We start from the raw sequence: 10951 nt of genomic DNA, 5'->3' as shown, positions 1-10951 counted from the left end.
ACCGATTTTTTAATAACATAAGGTTTAAATTCCTGAAAAGCGACGTCATATCCTTTGATTGAAGAGGCCAAAAGCAAAGGGGCAAAAATTTTATGATTCGCGTAAGATCCTAAGAGTGTTAAATTTTTGAACAATTACTTGGCTTGCGTCGAATACCTTTAACTATGCTGCAAGCACGTGGTAGCTTTAAGTCTAATACTTAATTATAGTTAATATGCCTTTTTATAAATAAATAATTTTCTAAAAATATCTTGCTTTAATCCTTTTGACTTTTCTTCCTCAGTAGTCTTTTGTAGAGCCAAAAGTAGTAAGTTCTGCTCTGTAATTTGCAAGTTTAATTTCGCATGATTATAATCAGTTTTTGCTTATGTGGAGGGGAAGCATTTCGTAAAATGACGATATCTCAAGAGTTAGAATATGTTCCATCATCATTTAGAGTGATACGGCATATAAGACCACGCTGTGCTTGTATCAAAGATTGATTGGTATGAAACCGCTTACAAAATAGATTGTAGAATTCGCTTGTCATTTAGGAAATTATTCCAACAGTTCTTGACAGTAGAAAAACCTGATTTTGTTGAAGGTCACCAGAAAGTAGCACATTTAAGTTACAATGGAGGTGTAGCTTACTTTATTATAAATAAGCCGCTAGTAATAAATGAATCTATTCAATCTGTTCCATTACGAATTTTATTGCTTTTCGAATTCAAGCTACACCATTGTTGCCTAGAAATTTTTTTTAGAGGTTGCAAATCGAGGGTAGCCGGTGTCGCCATCTTTGGGTAGCCAGTGTCGGATAGCCGGTGTCGGGGTAGCCAGTGTCGGCCTTATGGGTTGCCAGTGTCGGGTAGCCAGTGTCGGGGTAGCCAGTGTCGACCCCCCAGGTAGCCAGTGTCGCGGGTAGCAGGAGTCCCCATGCCCCGTTGTCAGACTGACTCAAAATAGAACAATGCCACATTTGTTTTTATGGAGGTCACTTCGTAAGTCTTCTAGGTTCCTTAGGTCCTTGTCTGGCAAGAAGTAACAAGTGACAAAGAGTAAAGTTACAATTTTTGCTAACTTTTTTTCACACAAACATAAAATTGAACCAAAAGAGCCTAAATCAGTAGCACACATAAAAAATAAACAGACAACGTCAAAATAAATGAAAGCAGCCACTAACTGATACCAGACAAGGCTCACAAACACAGTACCCGTGCTTACGCACGTACCAACGGACAGACACGAAACCGGCTACGCCGGCACCTAGAAAAAGCAGGAAATACGACAAAAAAAACCTAGTTCAGGAAACATAACATAACCTAATCTGACCGGACCTAACCTAATTGCTCCGGATGGATGCAATTCGCCACCTGGTTTCAAAAAAGACAATTAGAAGGAAGACCAATAAGATCATCATCCATTTATACACTTGTCTAAATCGATCGACTGAAATAAAATTGGTTCCCCACCTCTCTAAATAAAATATTCCTCGGCTATATATCTTTTTCAAAAATTTGCGGCTTCGTCGCACGAAACAAGAGCCTCGAAACACACCGGCTGCACCGAAGGAATTGTCTCGACAAAGACAATACAAAAATGAAATCAAAATCAGGAAATATAATATAACCTAACCTGACCGGACCTAACCTAATTGCTTCGGATGGGTGCAATTCACCACGCGGTTTCCAAAAAAGTGGAATAACCATGTATTATTCAACGATCGACTATTGGCTACCACTGGCAAGCCAGTAGGGCGAACGGAGTAATCTGAACTCCATCGCGGACATTGCGACCTCCCAGGATAGCCTTAGAGCCCGGGGGGATCAGTTGATGACGGGTTTGGTGAGAATGGATGCTCTTGTACACGTTGCGCTCGGCCCGCCTTGGACCAATATAGATTCGAGGATATAGCTTCAATAAGAAAGAAAGAAAAACGCAAATCTACCCAAAAATCGGGATAATACACGCTGGATTCACCGTGGTAATACAGACCCGTGAAAGAAAATATGAAAATCCGGGATCAAATTTTATTAAAACAAATAAAATACACATAAAAAACATGCACACAACAGCCACTTACCATCACCAAAGAAAACTGGTGCAAATTTGTAACGTATGCATTTGGCACAAAGATTCAGATAGCACACACAGCACAAATTTGTAACAAGTGCATCCCGCACAAATTTGTATCAAGTGCACTCGGCATAAATTTGCAACAAGTGCCCTTGTCACAAATTTACAACAAATACATCACGCACAAATTAATATTGGGTGCATTTTTTTAATGAGGTGTGTATTCGCCGAAGGCGAATGTTACCAACAAATGGGTGCATCCGCACAAATTTATATCAAGTACATCCTGCACAGATTTGTATCAAGTGCATCCCGCACAAATTTGTATCAAATGCACTCGGCACAAATTTGCAACAAGTGCCTTCGCACAAATTTGTAACAAGTGCATCACGCACGAATTTTTATCAAGTGCACTCGGCACAAATTTGCAACAAGTGCCTTCGCACAAATTTGTCACAAGTGCATCCCGCACAAATTTTTATCAAGTGCACTCGACAAAAATTTGAAACAAGTGCACTCGGCACAAATTTGCAACACGTGCACCTGGCACAAATTTAAAAACAAGTGCATCCCGCACCAAACTTTGAACAGATGCATTCGGAACAGATTTTCAACAAGTGCACCTGGCACAAATTTGTAACGAGTGCATCCAACACAAATTTTTATCAAGTGCACTCGGCAAAAATTTGCAACAAGTGCAATTGGCACAAATTTGCAACATGGAAGGCCGTAACAAATAAAAAAAAAAGTGCATCTTGCACCAAATTTTAAACAGATTTTTTACAGATGCATTCGGCACAATTTTTAACAAGTGCACCTGGCACAAATTTGTAACAAGTGCACTGGGCACAAATTTACAAAAAACATTCTAGAACGTTCTAGAACAAATATAAAACCCGCGGAATTTTCTATGGGACCTTAGACACGTTCTATCAGCACAAAATTAGAAAGGAACGTTCTATAACATTCGAGAACATTCTAGAATAAACCCTGAACACCTGCGAATTTCTTAAAAGACACAATTGTCTACCACACCTCTGGGCTAATATACGCCCACCAAACTTCATACGCCACCGCTGCAAAATGGGATACATAAACCCCGGCCGTATGCTGTTCTATCATCATTCGACTACTTGAAAGCTCAAACGCTCGTTCCAGAATAGTCATCTTTACCAAACAACTATCTTTGGCTTTGTATACTTTGTTTAATTTTTTTGTTTTTTGCCAAGATTTTTTGTACCCCCGGCTTTGTGTCTGATCCATCCGGATCAAACACATGGTTGCGGCAGCTTCTAACCACCATCACAGATCTTTCAGGTGTCGCGTCATTGGATCGCGACGACGAGCACCAGTGACGATGTGGGCAACAGCATATTGAGCCTTTTGCAGTGGACAAAGGTGACTGGCAGGAAGACCAGAAAGAAGTAAGTTACCCTACAGTGGCGGTCCAGTCATCGGGCCACCTGGTGCAGTGGCCCCATGAGAGGGTGGCTCTATAACTGGGCACGCGATCGCAGTGAACCACGTTGGATCTGATTAAAACACGTAACAATAACCGCCACTGTACTTTATATCGATGGCCGTTATTGTCGGGGACAAAAAAAGTAGTTTATGGCGGCCAAGGGGATTTCTCATTTCACGAAACCAATTGTGAACAGCTATGTCAAGATTAGCGTTCAGGGATCTATTGACCATCACTTTGGCTTTTGGTTGGAACACCTTATCTTGATAGAAATGTTCTATTTTCTCCCTCGATTTGCTTATTCTGTTAATTTGTGAACGAAAAACTCCCGTGATTTCAACGAAACACCTTTCACTTTTATCTTCTTTTAGTAATTGAATAACTTTGAACTGGTTTTCAAGTGTTAAAGTGGAACAAGTTTTTCTAGGTCTTTTAAAATTCGACAGATTTTCAAAATTTTTTATTTTCACCATGACTAAAACTTGTCGACGATCCAGACGACTCTGCTACCAGATTAAAATTCCAGACAGGATAATTAATTATTCTTACCCTAACCATTATGTCATAAAACAATGAATTCATTCACATATGTAGCGCCGAAATCTCATTCCCGCCGTTTAAACCACCCACCAGTTTCTCTAAGTCTTCCCGTGATGGCGCTGAACTGGTGCAGCCATTTGAATGCCCGATAAACGAGTTATGGCTTGCCACAGTGGTCTGTACTGGGCTCCATTCCTTTTGCTCTCTGCAACAGCCCAACTCATCCCATCTCTTTGAAACACGGCGTCTCTGATCACTTCTACGCCGATGACGAGCAAATCTACGTGTCGTTTTCTCTAGTTCCGGACCATTCTGCCCAGCTCCGTGCTTAATCCATGGTCTCAAACTGCGTTGGCGAAACTAAGGGATTGGATAGCTGATAACGTCATCCAGTTTTACGACTCCAAATCCGACGCACTTTTATTACTCTAAGAGCAACTGGCCGACATTTCTCTTGCACTGGGTGAGGCGTCTGTCACTCCATCCAACGCAGAGCGCTACCTTGGCGTATCACTAGACACCCACCTTATTATGCAAAAGCAGATTGGGAAAGTGTGCAGCACCGCATACTACCAGCTGAAGAAGTTTGCCAAGATTTGCAAATATATCACTCGCGCTGCTGCCGCTTAACTTGGCGTTTTACTTTTGGCAACAGACTCTTCTTGTTTGTATCTACCTCTATGTTTCAATTTTTTCAAGTGTATAATAATGAGAAACCGCAGAATTATACAGTCAAGTGGTCTTTTAAAAATTTCAAAGCTTTGCACCAGGCAAACGCGACATTTTTTTCAAACACTATAGGAAATTTTTTTCTTCTATCAATTCTAATCGAAAAACCCTAGTGGCGATCAAATCCGTGAGATCCTGTGACGCCATGGGTCGCCACAGTTTTTGGTTGTTTTCATATGGAATCACCCTGATATCTCAAGTTAAAATACAAAAATCCTAAACCTTTTTCAAAAATCATGATTCTCCTTTTTACAGGGAGGTAGAAATATAGGAATATTTTATTTTCCGAAATTTTGTTCATTTTTTTAAATTTTTTCAGGTAGGGAAAATATGACACAATTCCTAGTTCCTACTTGGCTATTCTTTATGTCTTTCAGTGAAACATGAATATTAAATTATTAATATAAGGGGATTTCTAAGTATACGCATCAAGCCATTAGACATGAAAACTGATGGAATATCAGTAATCCAGATCAGAAGCCCGACATCTCCGGACTTATTCACTAACGAGTCCATCATACAGTCCGAGCTTACCATCAGCCTAGCTTTTCACCAACAAGTCCAAGCTACCCGCCGATGAGAAACGGTAAATAAATTGGATGTTATCGCATAATAGTTCTTGCTTTTGAAGAAAAAATTTAGTTCGTGATTACATTTGACCTTTGTAATTTTTTAAAACATTACCGAAATTCTGCGCCCCACACGCTGATACAGTGTTCTTCATCAATGACGAATCTCACGAGATTGTTTTTCAGATAGGGGACAGTAAGAATCTTTTGTAACTTACGAGGCTCTCCCACAACATTCAAAGAGTTAATTAGCTTTTCCGGAGTAAAGAAAATAAATTTTACATCTAACGAAATTTAAATTTAGAATTATAAAATTTGAATTTCAAATTATCTCTAATTATTAATTCTACCGGTAGAATGTGTAGTAAGTGATGAAAAAAACTCGGAAGATTTTTCGTTAGTTTCGCTGCAGCCTAATACGGCTTTGACCTAAAAGAATTAAGCAACACGTTTAATTCAATAGAAAAAATGAAAAATCATTTGAATTACCCATAAAGCGTTTAAATAAGTCATTGTATCGTACATCAACGACTTTAAAGGTGATTTTACGATGAATACGCCTTGAACCATCAAACCTGGAATAATGAAGCAACCAGATTTTCCACCACCCGTTGGCATGATAACAAGGCAATCTCGTTTAGCAAGTGCTGCCTCCAAAACGATCTCTTGCTGCTGCTTCAAAATACAAAAAAAAGTTATTAATCATGAATTCTATTATTAAGTCATGATTAATCATTCAAGTTTACCTGAATCCCAACAATTCCATTGCTGATATACGTGTGTGTATTTCAACAGACTTCACACGACTACTTCCACCAACTATAACGACATCTTAATCTAAGAGACATTCCTCTACTGACATCGATTCTTCCTCCATGAATACTGTAAGAGACTACACGGCGTGTGCATCTTGTCTCTTACGGGAATGAATATTCGAGATAATGCGTTTGCTCACAATGTAACGTTTTATTGTGTATAGTCGGAAACTACAATTGATAGGAAAGGATATGAAGGAGAAGAATAATAAACGGGGAGACAATACCTTTACGCGGATGTAGTTAGTTGGAATCGGCGTTACGGCACAATACAACACAGCTTAAATACGAATACAAGATAGTTTTCAATACCAAATACAACTAGAGCCGGGTCGTTTTAGGAACCCGGTGTGACCGGGTGGTCACTTGAACTAAGAAGAGGATCTGGCCCTGAGAGAAGAATATCGCACCCTTTTATATGAAAAGAGTTAGGTTGCGACAAATAGAGAAAACGATAGCAAAAAGTATCCCATAGAAAACCCACCCCCAGGTCAGTTGACAGTTGTGTCAACTGACTTAATTGAGTTTTAAAGGGAATTTAAATGGGGTAAATAGTATTTGAATTACACGCACAGGGCGCATAATTTATGTCTTGAGATGCAATCTAAAAGGAGAAAAAAGCCGCGGTGGTAGTAGAAAGGAAAAGGGGTTGTCCCGGAAATGCTCAGTCGTGTGATGCGTCACTATAACCATAGGCCTAGTGACACACACTCAGTTCTGTTACATGGCTCCCGGGCCTCTTGGATTACACCCCGTAATCTACCAAACTGGTCGGTTGGTTGCAGATGGGAGAAGATCTCGTAGTTCCACAGCTGCAGAGGAATCCAAAACTTTTTCACGGCGTTGACGCCGAACGCGGTATGTATGGACGCGTGGGCGAGGCTTGCAGCACATGGCGAAAAGAAGCGCGAAAATTCCAAAATATCGTAAAAAGGCGATTAGGAAGGCGAAGACGAATACCAAACTGGTAATAAATAAAACCAGTTTGAACGTCTCCCACCAACCCATTTGTCCCGCTACTAGAGTTTTTTCGGCTGCTGTCATGATGATTGTTTGCACTGGCGTGAGTGGAGTTCTCTTATACCACTTGAATGACTCGACTGCTCTGCCATAGCTGCTGTGAGGTCCGCCATGATGTTCATTGGGCTGGTGATGAAAGCTTTGTATCCTGGGTTTGTAGACGATTGATATCTGTAGCTATTCTCGTCGATATAACGAAAGGAGATGGGCCAGTGTTGTTCCATTTGAATGATAGTGGCTTCCGCCAATTTCCAGGTGTCGTTGCGATACACATAATGTTTACCGTTGAAATTGACGTTATGGTCTGACCAGTAGCACGCTTGGTAAGTCGTGAGCTCCCGTCCATTTTAGGATATCGTAAAATTTTCATACTTGGGCTGAGGGTCGCAAGTAGTTGTTTCGGTCGTGAAAGTGATCTGTTCAGCGCGGCATTCTTTCATTAGCACAGTCATACCTTTGGCCTGGATGGTAAAACAGGTAGGTAATCCAAGAATACTGGCAGCTAACCAGCCGTCGTATTGTGCTGCTGCTATTGCCAACGAATGTTTAATCCGTGTGATTTGACAATTCATGTCATGGGCAGCGCGAAGGATCTCATTTTCGTGGTCGATCGTTTTATCTTTAAGGTACTGGACATGAGATTGAAGTAGCTTAAGGAGAGTTGTTCTTTTGGCTTCATTATAGCTGTAATAGTCGTCCCGGATTTTGATGTATTCGAGCTCTTCCTTTGTCGGTGTTGTTGCTGTCCGGTTGAGGATAAGGTCTGATGTTTTTTTCCGTCGCTTCCAAGCTTTAGAATGACGATGAACAAATGTTTATCACCAGCTACTGCAAAAGTATTGTTTGTAGAATCGCAAGACAGTGTTATACAGCGGTCGGTGTGCGTGATGTGATACGCTAACTGGTTAGAATCATCTTCCAGTTTGAAGGCTGTCGTCTTAGATGTCTGAGTGATCGTAGCTTTCCCCTGAATGAGGAGCCTTGGTGTATGTGCAATGCGATCAGCATCGCCCACATCCCAAATCAAAGTCATGTGGTTGTGTGTGTGGACACCATCTGTGATGTTAGCCTGCCCTAATGGGGTGTCGATCAGGTCTTTTTCTTCTTGGATAAGGACAATTTCTTCCACAATGCAGTTCAGCACTAGTGTCGAGATTGTGCGCATCCATGCGCCGTCCTGTGATGGCTCAGGTACATATAGCCTTTTGCCGTCGGCAAATTTCATCGGGATTTCTTCGCACCGTTTTCTCTGAGCCATGATTTTGCATTCCGCTTTTGATGTGTTGACAGCACGTTTGTCGGGAACGACAATTTGTTGTAGAAAGAGAGTTGTAGATGTATGGTTGATTTTTTCCCACCGTCTGCATACATAGCCGCGCACTTTTAATCCGTCTTTTCTATCAGTCCAGATAGCGTAATCGGCGTTGCATTGTGTAGGTCGTCGAATTGGTTGACAATGGTCATCGTCGATGCGTAGATGTTCTTGCCGGATTGGATTTTTACAGTTACAAACTGTAGTCTCGAAGGCAGACGCGCACACGGAAAGCAGTAGTAGAATATAGATAGTCATCTTTACTTTAATTTCTGTACAGAAAGAATCGGTAGAAATAAATTTACTGGGGAAAAATGAAAAGGTTTTGTTGTGGAGAAAGTCAGAAGTGACTACACGTTTGATGGTAGAAGATGGCGCTGTTTAATTGGTGGGGGTTGGCCCCGCCAGAACGACGCGTCTCTTCAATCTTGAGATGTGGTAGCCTTTTTTTTATATTGATTTTATAGTTTATAATGGAGTCTTCTCAGCAGCACGCTCTAGAGCTCGCTCTGAAGTTTTTCTATATCCCGGACGACATTCATCTTAGCCTAAACGATAGGCTTCGATTTAATTGGCTGCCTCAATAACCGTTGGGCAGCTGGCAGTTTCTTGTGTTGACGGAGTATAGGCCTTGAGAAGGCGGTTTTGTTTCTCCAACTTTAAGTGAGCGTTTAATGTGTAAGTGCTCCTCTTTTTTATTTAATTTTTTTATGTTAAATTTAAACGGCTGTATGGTTATAATTTGTTAGGCAGTACCCTGGTTACGCGAGGTATCATGATGTTTTCGATATTCCGTCGGCTCGCTTTTTGTGGTATTGCGAGTCAGGAATAGATGTTTTCTTTCCTGAGGGCATTTCTTTCGACGTTGAGGAACTGGAGTTTCCCGATATGGGTCGACTCCACATTGGTGATTGAAGGCCGTCGAACGAAATCTGGCGTTAATTTTGTTTTATGTTGTATTATGGTGGTTGTTTGAATACAATGCCTTTTTCCATTTTTGTTTCGTTGTATCAAATACGAAAAAGCCGTGTACATTACTACTTCTTGGCAGAGAGTAGTAGTAGCTGAAGAAAAAGCTAAGCCTGAATGGGCGTGGTTTTCATTTGGAGCCAAAAAAAATTGTCTGCCGCGGGGTAGAAAGGCGATTATAGAAAGGAATTTTCGAGGCTGTTGTTTCAGTGTCTGCAAGTGACACAGTAGCACAGAGGGAGAATTAGCCATAGGCCATGTTGGAAAATGAAAGTATTTTTGGATGTTTTGAAAACAATCTGTGAACGTTTGCTTGTACAGTACCCATCAAACTATTAGGTACACCCTCCTATTTTCAGTGCATTCTTATGGCACTACGTGTCCTAGAAAAAATGCAATAACTCTTGAACCGCTTGGGCTAGATTTTTTTTCTTTTGACCCTGAGTAGATCTAATGATGATCTACATTTTTTCTACACATGAAGTTGTCTTAGGATTAACCCCCACGGCGCTACGGTATCGTTCAGTTTATTAGGTACACCCGTTTTCCCCCCATATGCGCCGTGTTAAATACGGCGTTTTCAAAAATTTACAAAAAATACTAAAAATCAAGCTAAAATCTTTTTCTTTGTGCCAAAAGATGCAGAATTCTTCACTCTATACGAATATAAAGAATGATTTACAATAAAACCAACTCAGAGAACCCTTCCCTATACCTCAAAGTTTTCCACTTCAAAATTTGTCGAAATTTCTAATGCCTATGGGGGCGACAGTGCAAGTGTGTAGTGAAAAGTACAAATTTTGAAGTGGAAAACTTTAGGGTATAGGGAAGGGTTCTCTGAGTTGGTTTTATTGTAATACATAAAAAATTTCAGACACAGCCTTATCTTAAGTCGCAGAGCATGTTGAGGGTTGCACATTTTGAGAATATTTTTTCTTTTTATCTTAGCATTTCTTTAAAAAACTTAAACCTTAGCGTAAAGCAATTATCAAGTTTACTTCAAGATTTGAAAAAAACATTTTTTGAAAATTCTTCCCATTTTCATTGTTGGAGCTTGGATACGTTGCTTAAAAAGTCGGTAAATTTTTAATGTGTAGATATTCACAAATGGCCTCCGGCGGTAAAATTTGCAGGGTAGAGGTTTTGTTATATTGACTCCGGCGGTAAATTTGCAGGATAGAGGATATTAACGCTTTGCCTCCGGCGGTAAATTAGTAGTGTAGAATTTTTCACGCATTGCTTCCGACTGTTTTTTTTTCAATATGTATATTCTTTAATTTTACTGTTAAGTTTTGTGTAAAAATTTCAGTCATGGCTAACAAAAGCATCCGTAAAAAAAAATTTATCCTTATAAAAAGTAAGACTATAACTGAAATTGAACCATGGATCTCTTTATTACGAAGCCAGTGCTATAACCATTATGCTATTACAGATTACAATTTTTATCATTTAAAAAATATATATATTGTTTTGCGTCAAC

The 10951-nt window shown here is 40.1% G+C and overlaps 1 long non-coding RNA gene across 1 annotated transcript; it reads left to right on the top strand.

Annotated features, from left to right (window-relative positions):
- Positions 1–8665: 8665 nt before the first annotated feature.
- On the top strand, positions 8666–9498 carry LOC124325998. Its single transcript, XR_006915489.1, has 2 exons — positions 8666–9180; positions 9252–9498. It is a non-coding gene; the product is annotated as an uncharacterized LOC124325998 (long non-coding RNA).
- Positions 9499–10951: the final 1453 nt, after the last annotated feature.

This window comes from Daphnia pulicaria, chromosome 2 (assembly GCF_021234035.1).
Source record: "Daphnia pulicaria isolate SC F1-1A chromosome 2, SC_F0-13Bv2, whole genome shotgun sequence".
Lineage (NCBI taxonomy): Eukaryota > Metazoa > Arthropoda > Branchiopoda > Diplostraca > Daphniidae > Daphnia > Daphnia pulicaria.
Note: the sequence above shows the minus strand (reverse complement) of the source record. Positions and strands in the feature narration are given on the sequence as shown.